Raw genomic sequence first — 12,888 nt, 5'->3', positions numbered from 1 at the left:
TGTTACTTTATTTTCTTTAATTAGAAAGTGAGATTTTCCATGATAAGAGCATTTTTTTTTTCAATTCTTTAACTACAAAATACTCTTCAATATTTAAAAATAAATTTTACGAGATTCTATTACTTAAATTATATTTGAATTGATTGGTCATTGATATACAAAATATGTTAAATGAAAGACGAAAATATTTGTATTCTCTAAATTTAAAGACACTTTTAATCTTAATCATTTTATGAACCATAGTTATCATACCCAACCTATTAACAAAACCAGCCCGATTCGCATCGATAGGACTAGCTCAAGAGCAAACTAATCTAATAAATGACTGAATCATCTTGACTAGCCGATCATTAGTTACCGGGCACAATCAATCAATATGATCTGGATTTTATAATTATTATATGAATAATGCTATTTATTTTCATTAAAGATAAATCATATTCAGTGGAGAGAGATAAACAACATTTTTATAATTGTTAGAAAATAAGAATTAATTATATTTTGAGGGGACCTATTATTAATAGGGAATTTTCATAGATGTCACCAAATTTGTTAATGCTTCAAAAGTTGTCAACATTAATAATGGTGCTCAAGAGTGTCACTTTTTTATGTAAATTGTCAAAATCTCCATTGGAGATACCCCTTTTTGGTGCATTTAACGTCCATTGATGTTCATTAATATCATGATTTGATGATCAGATTATCGTAAGGAAAACCAATGAATATATCTATAATCCAAGATTAATGTTATTGAGCCCCCACTAAAATTATAATCACAATCTATGTAGCTCATGTGGCATTAAATGATATGTTAAATGAAAGGTTAAATTAAATGATTTATTTCATTTAACCTATTATTTAATGTCATATTAGTGCCACATAAACTAAAGTTATAATCACGTGAGACTAAATAGCATTATTCATAATCCGATGGGTAATAAAATTGTTATTCTTAAAAAAAAACAAAAAAAAAAACAAAAAAGAAATCCGTATTAATGGAAGCACCAATTTTCGTACTCCTTCCAATCCTATCCCAAGTTTCTTAACATCTTCTCCAATTCAATATCAAGAAGAATGTATTGTTGGATTAATCTTAAATTGTGAGGGGTTAACATTTACAAATTATTTAATTTTTTTATCTTATAACTTACTATTTTATAATTGTTAAATACATCATCTTCATATTAATTTTTCAATTTTGCTAATTATTATTTATTCCTTTGGTTCGATTTTACAACTCTTTTCAGTAAAGATCCTTAATATGTTGTGAAAGATGGCGATAGTTAATAAAGTATTGGGTAAATTATTTGTCAAGATTTCGTTTTGGTATTTGAGCATTGATGAACACATTAATGCTATGAAGAATGTACTGTTAACACATCACTTAGATGTTAATCCTTATGTGGTAGCTATAATTATCGATAATTAAACTATCAAACAAAATTGTTGAGATTGACAGTTAAAATGTCGAATTCGACACTTTGTAATTGTCAAGAAAGACATTTAAAGTATTGTTTTCACTAGTTTGCTATTATTTATTCGTAGGTGCAACTTGTATGTTAATAAAGTCTTATATGCTAATTGTGTCAAATGCTTATCATTGCTTTCTCCAGTTGTCATGTAAGAATACTAACTTGAGATTCATCGTGTCACATGATGGACATTTAGTGTGTGTAGATGAAGAGTGCAAGTGGTGATGAAACAAAACCACTTTAATCTTTTTTTTTACAAGGTGTCCAATTCTTGACTAATCCTTGGGTCAGTGATCCGGCCCCTCTTCACACAGTCCAGTTAACCGCGGGATGTGCCTCCAACTAGTCAGGGTCCGAGCCCTCCCCAACTGATCTGTCAAAGTGCCTAGCAAGCCTATCCAAGTTGCGCCTTGCCTTCCAAGAATAATCCTTGCCTTCCAAGATTTCTCTTGCCTTCCAAGAATAAATCCTTGCCTTCCAAGAGCTCCATGAATCGAACTCACGACCTCTGATCTGCCAGCACTGAAAAAGCCCGTCCTTTGCCAGTGGAAAAGTGCCCCGGGGGTCAAAACCACTTTAATCTTAGTTCTAAGCAATATCATCCCATTCATGATCAATGCACTGAATATTAAATTGAAGTTCAGATTCCTAAAATATGAATATACCTCCAGTCGAAATACGCTGAGATTAAGACATGAGTTGGTATATATCAACATTAATTAAAGAGATACACATGACTCAAATGTTTTAGGAGTGAAGCTAGTCAGACAAGCTAGAAAATAGGGATTAAGAGACAAATTGATTTGACAAAAAGTGATTGGTTATTTTTCTTTAATTTTTCAAAGTGTCCAATCATACTTTAGCACGTGTCTACCTTGTTTTTGAGCTTGTCCTTGAAGCATTATTGATTTTTTAGATGGGTAAAAATGTTTAAAAATGACGTTTTTCAAGTGACAATTTCATGTCACATGGGTGCAATTTCCTCTTATTATTATATTTGATGTTAATTCATCCATTAAGAAATTCATGTGTCCTCACTCCTCACCTGAATTTAAGAAAGCACATTTTTACACAGAAGGAGTAGCTTTCTTGGTTTTGACCATTTTTCGACTATTGATTCTTCTCACTGTTGCATACACTCCATTCTCTCAATCAATCATCCAAATCTAAACGGAAAAGCAAATCCTCAGGCCTCTGAAGGGACCTCCGACCACCAGAAAATCCATAATGATTCTTACTGCGAGAGCTGGAGGTTCGCGGTTGAGACAAATGATGCCGGGATCTGGGACCGGTTTCCGGCGAGGTGTGAGGGATTTGTGAAGGACTATATGACCAGCGACAAGTACCAGTCGGATTCCGAGGCCGTCGCCGACAATTCCTTGGCGTATGCGAAGACGGTAGAAATTTCCGGCGGCGGGAAGGACGTTGGATCTTTGACATCGACGAGACATTACTTTCCGAACATTCCGCACTACGTCAGCCATGGATTTGGGTAACTCTTGATGCATTTTAAATCATGGATGTTGTATATCTCTGATGTAGGATAATGGTTTGCTCTGTTGATATCCATGTCGACAACAAAATGCTGATTGATAGAGTAAGACCTTCAACAGTTAGCTTCTAAGATTAAAAAGTTTAACTAACGGTGAATAAGTAGTTTTAAAATAATTTATATTCTTGCTTACTTAGAAGAGGATAGGAAGGCAAACTGTTGAAGATGGCATACATTACTCCTCCCCCTTGTGCTATAGTCTCAACCCTCCTGCAAAATTAGTTCTTCCTTGCTCTGGAGATTATTCTGTGCCATAGAAATTAATGATAAATTTTGCTGGTTGTCCATGGTATTAAAAAACTACCGTATTCTTTGTGATATTGTTCCTTTTTCATGCCTGCCTATTGTAAGTATTATGCCATAAATTCAATCGATTTAGATTGTAAACGCTTTTAATATATTTAATGCATTTAATTTTGGCGTGATCTATTATTTATTTAAATTAATTTTGTGATAAATAATATTAAATAATAGAATCCGAATATCCAAGTTTAAGTGATTTGTTAATCACAATGAGTTGTGATTGTGAGATACAAATTACATATAATTGGATCTTGAATAAACTGTGATCATACGTAATAACGAGATACGGATATCGTTAATACAGTTAGATCATCACGTGTAGCATTTCTTACTTGTGAAGTAAGTAGCTGATCTCACGAGTTAAAGTGTGGTGACACTTAAATAAACACGTGAATGTTTTGTTATAGAACAAAACATTGGAGACCCGCTAAGAGATTCTACATAGATAACTATCTGAGTGTCAGTGGTTAATCTCTAACGTTCGGTAGTGGAATTGGTCTTATAACTTAAGGTCATCATAGTACCTTGTATGAGGACAATCATATTTTGATGGTGTTGGATGTAGCTCTGTCAAAGATCGCTAATACGACATCGTTCGAGTATGTCAAGAACCATATGAAGGTTGTGGATGACCAGTAGAAGATTCGTCACTCTTAGATAGTAAGAGATTGTAATCTGCATTTCGTTAAATTAAGTCAATAACGAAATCTTTGGCCAAGGTATACATATAAGTTGAAAAGAAGTTTTTTACTCATATTGACTTAATAGTATAATGAAAGATATAATCGATAATCGAGATTGACACACTTCCATATCTCGTAGTTGATCGGATCATATTGACGAAGGGATTATAATTTCATGGTAAATGAACAGTTTTGATTTTGTCATACCACGTGATATTTTTCGTCACATGTGTTGCCTTGATACATTGCTATATGTCAATTTGGGATGGCGAGTGTGAATTTATGATAAATTAAAAGGGTGTTTAATTTATCAGTTTTGATTAGATCAAAATAATATTTCACGTTGTTAAGTATCGTGGTCGAGAACCTAATGGGTCGCACACAAAAGAGAATTGGAAGATTGCAAATTGCCAATTGATTAATTTAACAATCGTTGGATAAATTAATTAATTGAATTTGTTATTTATATTCCCAAATTAATTAATTGGATTAATTAATTCACGGATCGAGTTTAATTAAATGGATTAATTAAACATTGGACCAGATCGAGCTGAGCCCGTTTGGGTTTATATAAATACATTGCTAGGGTTTGAGGTCCATAAGGTTTTCAATATTCTTGCTGGTACAAGAGGAAAAATCCAAGTAGTTGCAGTCTATTCTCTGTATGGATTTCATTGGAGGCTGGACAATTGGACAGCTATGGGAGGCAGATTCAAGATACTGGAAAGGAATAACGCGAAGGAGTTTGCAAATCAAGAAAATGTATATTTCTTATTGTTTACGAAATAATTCTTTCGATTTAAAACTACCGCAAGTGTACGGATCGTGACAAATAATAAAATGGATTTTTAAAAGTCCGAATATCGTCCCACAGAGATTGAGTAGTTCAATTCTATATAATCTAGCCTTAACCGAGTCTAATTGAGTGAAAATATGGTCCAAATGCAAAAAGCCCTAATTTCTCAATTAGGAACCCTAATCTCGAAATTTCTCTAATTAAACGACTCAAACACTCAAGTAAATGAAATTATGCAAATTCAAAAGTTAATTTATGGAAATAAATCAAAATAAAGTTACTAGGATCACGAATCCCCAATTGAAGCTATAAAAACCCTAATTTCATAAAATCAATGACCAGATGGAAATTTGCCAATTCAATGTTCCTAAATCTATCCAACATATTCTCTCGATATATATTAGACCTATTCTTGCACATCACCAGCCTATATCTCTATGGATTATGCAAATATACAATAATGCATGTGGTTTTGTGAACAATTAGAAAATTGCATAAAGTATACGGGTATATCTCTATCCCCTATCGGACCCTATGTTGATTTACACCTTATTGAACATATTCCACTTCTCTTGAATGTAAGAAATAAGTCATCAACACTCACACAATCATTGGCCACTAATTGTCGAAAAAAATCAATGCATATAAACCAATCAAATTGTCCAAACGAGTCTTTATATTAAAATCATGAAATATGGAATTAAAACCTAGCCTAGAATATTCATAACTACAGAATAAAAAACGAAATTAATAAATTGAAAGAATAGCAGCCGTATGAAAATTTCTTGAAATCTTGAATAAAGCCTTGAAATCGCTTGAATTCTTGTGGAATCGGCTTCAAGATCGTGTTTCTTGCCTCCAAAAGTTGTAATTTTCTTCTCCCTAGACGTTCTCCCCTATTTCTAATGAATTTTGGCTTTTATATTATGTCCTCACGGAGTCCCAAAAAAGTTTCAATAAAAAACGCAAGTTCAGAATTTTTTTTGATTTTAATAGCCATGCGGCCGCATGATGTTAAACCATGCGACCGCATGGTTCAAGTGAAATGGCCCATGGAATCCCTGCAACCTTCTGTGCGGCGGCAAGGTTGTAACTTTCAACTTTGCTGTTTTGGTCCCTGAACTTCGTTTCTCTTTTCTTGATCTCTTTTCTTTCTTTTCTTTGTTCCATCATCAAATATTGACTCCTAATTGACCTTTGGGCCAATCAATTCCTTGATCACTTGCTCGGCTCATTTTTTGATTAATTGCAATTTAGTCCTTCATCTTTCAATTTTCTTCAATTCAGTCCAATATTACTTCTTTCTTCCTCTGATCGTCTTGTATCATCCTCAAGCTCATACTTGGCATATTTTCATTCTCGTTCTGCACTTTAGCTCAACTTTTCAATATTTGCACCTTTGGTCCCCGAACTATCGCTTTGTTTCGTTTTGGTCCTTTTTTGGCTATTTTCTTCTGAATTCCATCTTTTCCATAGAAACACCTACATTGCATAAATTTAACGAGATTAAGTCACAATTCAACTACTTTATCCATATTTAAGTCATGTTTGTGAGCTAAATAAGTGTGTAAAAACACACTTATCACTTATCGCAGTTCTTATCTAAATACAAAGTTGAATCTTGAATCGGAATTGAAATTTGTTTAATTTCATTGTGCATGTTTAAATAAATTCCCAACAGTGATGATGAATCTTGAACTATGAAATGAAAGAAAATTTAGTAAGAACATGATTGTGTGTCTTGACTAGCTTTATGAAGTTTAAATTTAACTAGCAATACTAGTGAAATGATGCTTGCTTAGCTCATGGAGAATAAATATCCTATTCGATGAAACCTCTAAGCAAGCCCTGAATGAGCTCAAGATATGAATTTTTTTTTTTTTTTTTTTTTTTTTTGGGGGGGGGGGGTAAATATCCTATTCGATGAAACCTCTAGCAAGCCCTGATTGAGCTCAAGATATGATTTTTTTTTAAATTTTTTTTTCCCTTTTTTTTGGGAATCTATTCAAATCTTAGCCTCAAATGTTTCGCCCTTCTTTTCTGCTGCTAACAAGGTTTTGACATATGAAAGAATAGAAAAATACAGTCACCATATGCAACCTGAGACATAGAGTTCAATGGATCAATTATAATGGAAATTGTGGTGTATTTCTAAGTATGACTTGATGAAGTTGTCGTGAAGCTGAATAATAATCATTTTAAATATTAATAGCATTAGCTATATTATTTTCTGCCCAAAGTGGTAATGAGTTGGAGCTCTTAAAACTAATGAGGTTTTGAAATTCTTCTCACAAAATTCCTGTATGAATGACTTCGATGTAGTTATGATTCCTTAACGTTGATGAATTTAATTGGATAGTTGTACGAGGAAGAAGTAAATTTACGATGGATATAACTTATTATTTCAGACTATTGTTAATAAGGGAAAGAGCGAGGAGGGGAATTTCAAAGGTTGATCCATTTCACGAGCTTACAGTAAGGCAAATGAGGTTAAATATTTCAAAAGAACTATAGGGCACTTCATCTTAAATAACCAAAGGTGTATTAAAATTTGGGGTTCCACTTTAGAAGGTCAACCTTATTAAGAAAAGTTGTCCAAATTCTTATATGTTGGTCTATATTTTGATATTTAACCGATGTGAAATTTATGTGAGCAAACCAATCTCGAAATCCATTTGTTCATTTTTAAGTTTTAATCGGATCGAATTATTCGTTAGAATTTAATGGGTTTTGATACTAAATTGAAACTTGGAGTTCCATCATAAAATGTAAACATTTTATCTAATAAATGGGTCCTTTCAAGAAGTCGGCGTTTGTTACACTTATTGGCTTTAGAATTACAACGGTTATCCTAGTAAGTGATACTATTAAACAAACTATAACTGAATCACACGATGCACACTTAGTCACACAAAGCCCATAAGAACGGCACCAAGAAACCCCAAACATCATCACCACACATCTACCAAAAATATGGATTTCAAAGAGCCCATTAAATTTTAATGAGCAATTCGATCCGATTAAGATTTAAAAAAAAAAGGATTATAAGAATTTCAAGATTGGTGTACTTAAACGAGTCACCATCTTACGAGAGTATGTTGAGGGATAAAATTCTATATCGAATAAAGATGAAAGTATAGACCAACTTATAATAACTTGAGCTACTTCTCTTAATAATGTTGAAGGTGGAACCCCAAGTCTCAATAAGGTGTTGATTATTATCTTAGAATGTGAAACCTCCCCCAAATGTATGATAATTTCTAACATTAATGCCATGAGTACATTTATCACTGGAAGGAAAAAATATGGCTCGTTGTATGAAAGCAATAAGCCTGCTAAAATTCTCTACATTTAGTTGAGTTTGGCGCCTGATCTGTGGAAGACGGAGATATGGTGGAAAGATTTTGCGGCAGGAGTCAAGTCAGAAAATGTTCTGCTTCCAGACTCCAGAGACTGTTAAATACCCTATGAGAAAGAGAAATCGTGTTCACATAATGAGATGGCATGGTGGAAAAGAAAAGAAAAGGAAGAAGGAAAAGAATGAAGAGTTTCACTTGTTTCAAGAAAAATTATGATTTTAGGAAGCTGTTGCTATTGGGAATTTACTTAAACATGCAAAGCGGAATTTAACAAATTTCAATTCCCATTCAGGATTCAACTTTGTATTTAGATAAAAACTGTGATAAGAAATATACATTTCTTTTAATTTACAAACTCCTTCGCGTTATTCTTTTCCAGCAGCTTGAATTTACCTCCCACAACTGTCCAATTGTCCAGCCTCCAATGAAATCCACACTGAGAATAGACTACAACTGCTAGGGTTTTTCTCTTGTGCCAGCAAGAATAATGAAAACCTTATGGATCTCAAACCATAAGTATATATATAAACCCAAACGGACCCGGCCCGATCCGGTCCAATATTTAATTAATCCAATTAATTAAACTCGGTCCGTGAATTAATTAATCCAATTAATTAATTCGAGAATATAAATAACAAATTCAATTAATTAATTTATCCAACGATTGTTAAATTAACCAATTGGCAATTTGCAATCTTCCAATTCTCTTTTGTGTGGGACCCATTAGGTTCCCGACCACGATGTCTAGCGTCGTGAAATATTATTTTGATCTAATCAAAATTGATAAATTAATACACCCTTTAATTTAACGTTAATTCACACTCGCCGTCCCTGATTGACATCTAACAATGTGTCAGGGCAATACATGTGATGGGAAATGTCACGTGGTATGACAAAATCAAATTCGTTCGTTTACCGTGAAACTAGTATCCCTTCGTCAATACGATCCGATCAATTATGAGATATGGAATTGTGTCAATCTCGATCATTGATCATATCTTTCACTCCACTATTAAGTCAATATAAATCGAAAACTCCTTTTCAACTTGTGAGTATACCTTGGCCAAGGATTTCATCATCGACTTAATTGAATGAAACGCAGATCATAATCTCCTACTATCTAAGAGTGACGAATCCTTTATTGATCAATCACAACCTTCATATGATTCTTGACGTACCTGAACGATGTCGTATTAGCGGCCCCTTTCAGAGCAACATCCAACACCGCCAAAGTATGACTATCCTCATATAAGGTACCATGACGACCTCAAGTAGTTATCCATGTGGAATCTCTTAGCGGGTCTCTAATGTTTTGTTCTATAACAAAATATCCACGTGTTCATTTAAGTGTCACCACACTTTAGCTTGTGAGATCAGCTACTTACTTCACAAGTAAGAAATGCCACACGTGATGGTTTAACTGTATTAACGATATCCGTATCTAGTTATTACTTACGACCATGGTTTATTCAAGATCCAATTATATGTAATTTGTATCTCACAATCACAACTCCTTGTGATTAACAGATTACCTAAAAATTGGATTTTCGGATTCTATTATTTAATATTATTTATTACAAAATTAATTTAAATAAATAATAGATCTCGCCAAAATCAAATGCATTAAATATATTAAAAGCGTTTACAACCTAAATCGACTGGATCTATGGCATAACGCTTACAGTTCCAACTTGTGGGTTTTAATAGTCTTCTCTGTGGTGATCATAGAAATTCTTCTCCGTTTGCCATAACTATTAATGGAAATTCTTTAAGCATTGTAAATTTTCTATTAAAATAACCCAACTTTCCATACTCACAATGCCATTCCATTGTCAATCCCATTTTCGATCATTTTTTTCTCTATGTTCATCCCATTTTTTGATTGAGAAAAATTTTCTATCACTTGCAGTTGTTTTTGCATGTTTTATTTAAGTACGATATGTGGTGGTTTTATCTTAGTATTCCAGTTAAATTTTATAATATTGGCGGTTTCCATATTGCATATCTAAGGCTGGAGAAGTTCTTTTTAATTTTTTGGAGACGTGCTTTAGATCAGGGTTAGTTGCCCATTTCCAAATTAACATGTTTTGCACTTAAAATTACTTTTCGAGATAGTGAGTTCAGAGTTACTTCCTAGAAATGTATCTTTAGCATAAACAGCTTGGCAAAATAAGCAGCTTGGAATTAACTTTGACTCACTTTTAAGCACAACCAAACATGTTCTTAAGTTAATCAGCTCCCCATGTAACTAGAATTTGGTTCATATGCTTTTCTACTCTTGTGAGGAATTGAGCTATTAATTTTGCTAATGCTTATTAGCTACTGACATATCTGATACATGCTACTCACGGTTTCTTATTGATTGCATTTGGACACAGATCAGAGATCTTTGATGAAGTTTCTTTAAAAAACTGGCTGGATATGGACGAGGCACTAGCTATGCCTGCACGTTTTAAGGTTGTACAAGGAGCTTCAGGAACTGGGGTTTAAGATAATTTTATTGACTGGTCGGTCTGAATCTCAAAGGAATGCTACAGCACGTAATCTGAATTATGCTGGATACAGCAACTGGGAAAGGCTTATCTTAAGGTAACACAATGATCTCATGAGTTCCTACTAGTTCATTTTCTACATTATTACTGTCTAATCTCATCCAGTATTGTGTACCAAACGTGCAGAATTGGTATTTGGTACCTACTGTTTTTGGTGAGCTTTGGTGTATACTAATATATGAAACAATTACAAGAAGATGAATGACTGATTTATGATATTTTGTGGATGAAATAGGCAAAATTCTGATCATGGTAAACCAGCAACCATCTATAAATCGGAGAGGAGGAAGCAGTTAAAAGACAAGGTTACAAAATTCACGGGAATTCTGCAGTAGCTAAACGATCTTTCAAACTCCAAAATCCAATGTACATTGCACAATACTGCAGGTATAAAGTTGAAGAATTCTGTAATGTGAAATTGTAATTTCATTGCTTCATTGATGCTCAGAAGCGACGGCTGCTCCTGTAACACTTTTAAGACCCTTTTTGTGATATTTTCATGACAAAAAAATGCTGTGAATCTTGCTACTGTATATTCACATGTTGTCTTTATTCAAGAACAGTGAGCCATTATTGCTGCAGAGGACGAAAGACTTGATTTAAAGAATATATGATGTGAACTTATACCCAGTGGTCGGATCAGACAAACTTTTATTGTGGGGGAGAAAAACAAAGTTGCAAAGTGTTAAGGGACACATCAATAAAGATGAAATATGGACCAACTTATAAGATCTTGAACTATTTCTATTGACCGTTTAAGATGGAACCTTAAGTTTTAATACGGTATCAAAGTCCATTAAGCTCCAACGAGGGATTTGATTCAATTAAGACTTAATAAATGAGCCGCTTTCACCTCTATGCTAAGTTTTGCATATAAAAAGTGTGCATGGAGGTTGTGCGAAAAGGCAGTCCTAGTACGGATGATGAGCTACTAGCGGAGTATCCTATAGGTAGCATCCAGATTTCAAGATTGGTCTGTTCAAACGAGCCACTATCTTGTGAGACATGTTAAGGGATTTAATCTCAAGTCAAATAAAGATGAAAATATAGACAAGTTGACATTTTAAAATGGAATTTCGAATTTTAAATACAAAGATTTTTTTCAAACGAAATAATCGTGGGTTGAGATTGCAAAACCATGGACCGTGGCTCAGTGCCTAAGTGATATGGGTTAGATTTTGAGAGTGGAAGAAGAGGAGAGAGGTGGTTAGAGTTTGACGACAACTGACAAAGTCGTAGGCTTGGGTAGGTATGGAAATTTAATTGATGTCCAATTTTGGAAAATGTCACGAGACAGGACGAATGGGAAATGAAATTTGGGTCCTGTTTTACTCTCTTCGAATCAAGTCACTGTTTAAAAATTATTATTTCAAAAAAAGACTGTTAAATAGAGGCTAAAATTATTATTTTTTATACTCATTTTCAATCACACATTAAAATATTTTACACGTAAATTCAAAATATTTTCCTATTTTTTAATTACACAATCTTAAAAAATCACAATTCAAAACATTATTTTTCCCCAATTTCTCTTTATAATGACCATGAAACATGAGCTTAGAGAGATCTTAAAAAATATTAAAATTTTCAAAATTATTGTCTATTTTTTAATAATCACACATATTAAAGGACCTAGAACTTTTATTAACTTTCAATCACGTATTTTATCAACTTTATAAAAATCTATATAAAAAAAAATCTAAATTTTGTCAAAATCAAACATTGACTTAATATGGCCAGGCATCCGATGTCACAGACTCACTCATTACTCATTCTTTGGGCTCCATTTTTTTTTTTTTTAATTTCAACCACACATTCTTTCATAAAATAATATTACACGTAAAATCAAAAATTTTCCTTATTTTTTAACCACCCATTTTTCAAAAAAATTACTATCTTAAAACACATGGATAATTCTAAGTGTATATAATTTAGTTTATCAAATGGTTTACCTATTTTCACAAGCACGTGGACCCCACATGAATAAAATAATCTCAACATGTGGTCCCCACACCCCTATTCTGAGTGTATGTAAAGCATTAGGTAAAAAAAATTAAGTACATCTAGTATGATCTAAAACACATTACCTCCAAAATCTTATTTTAATGAAACCTAAACAAAGGTAAATACGCAACATCTTGAAGCAAGCACCCACGTTATCAAGTTGATTT

General features: G+C 33.2%; 1 pseudogene; it reads left to right on the top strand.

The window, feature by feature from the left end:
* The first annotated feature begins 1,273 nt into the window (after positions 1–1,273).
* LOC111408530 lies at positions 1,274–11,288 on the top strand (annotated as a pseudogene).
* Positions 11,289–12,888: the final 1,600 nt, after the last annotated feature.

Source organism: Olea europaea, chromosome 13 (assembly GCF_002742605.1).
Source record: "Olea europaea var. sylvestris chromosome 13, O_europaea_v1, whole genome shotgun sequence".
NCBI classification, from domain to species: Eukaryota; Viridiplantae; Streptophyta; class Magnoliopsida; order Lamiales; family Oleaceae; genus Olea; species Olea europaea.
Note: the sequence above shows the minus strand (reverse complement) of the source record. Positions and strands in the feature narration are given on the sequence as shown.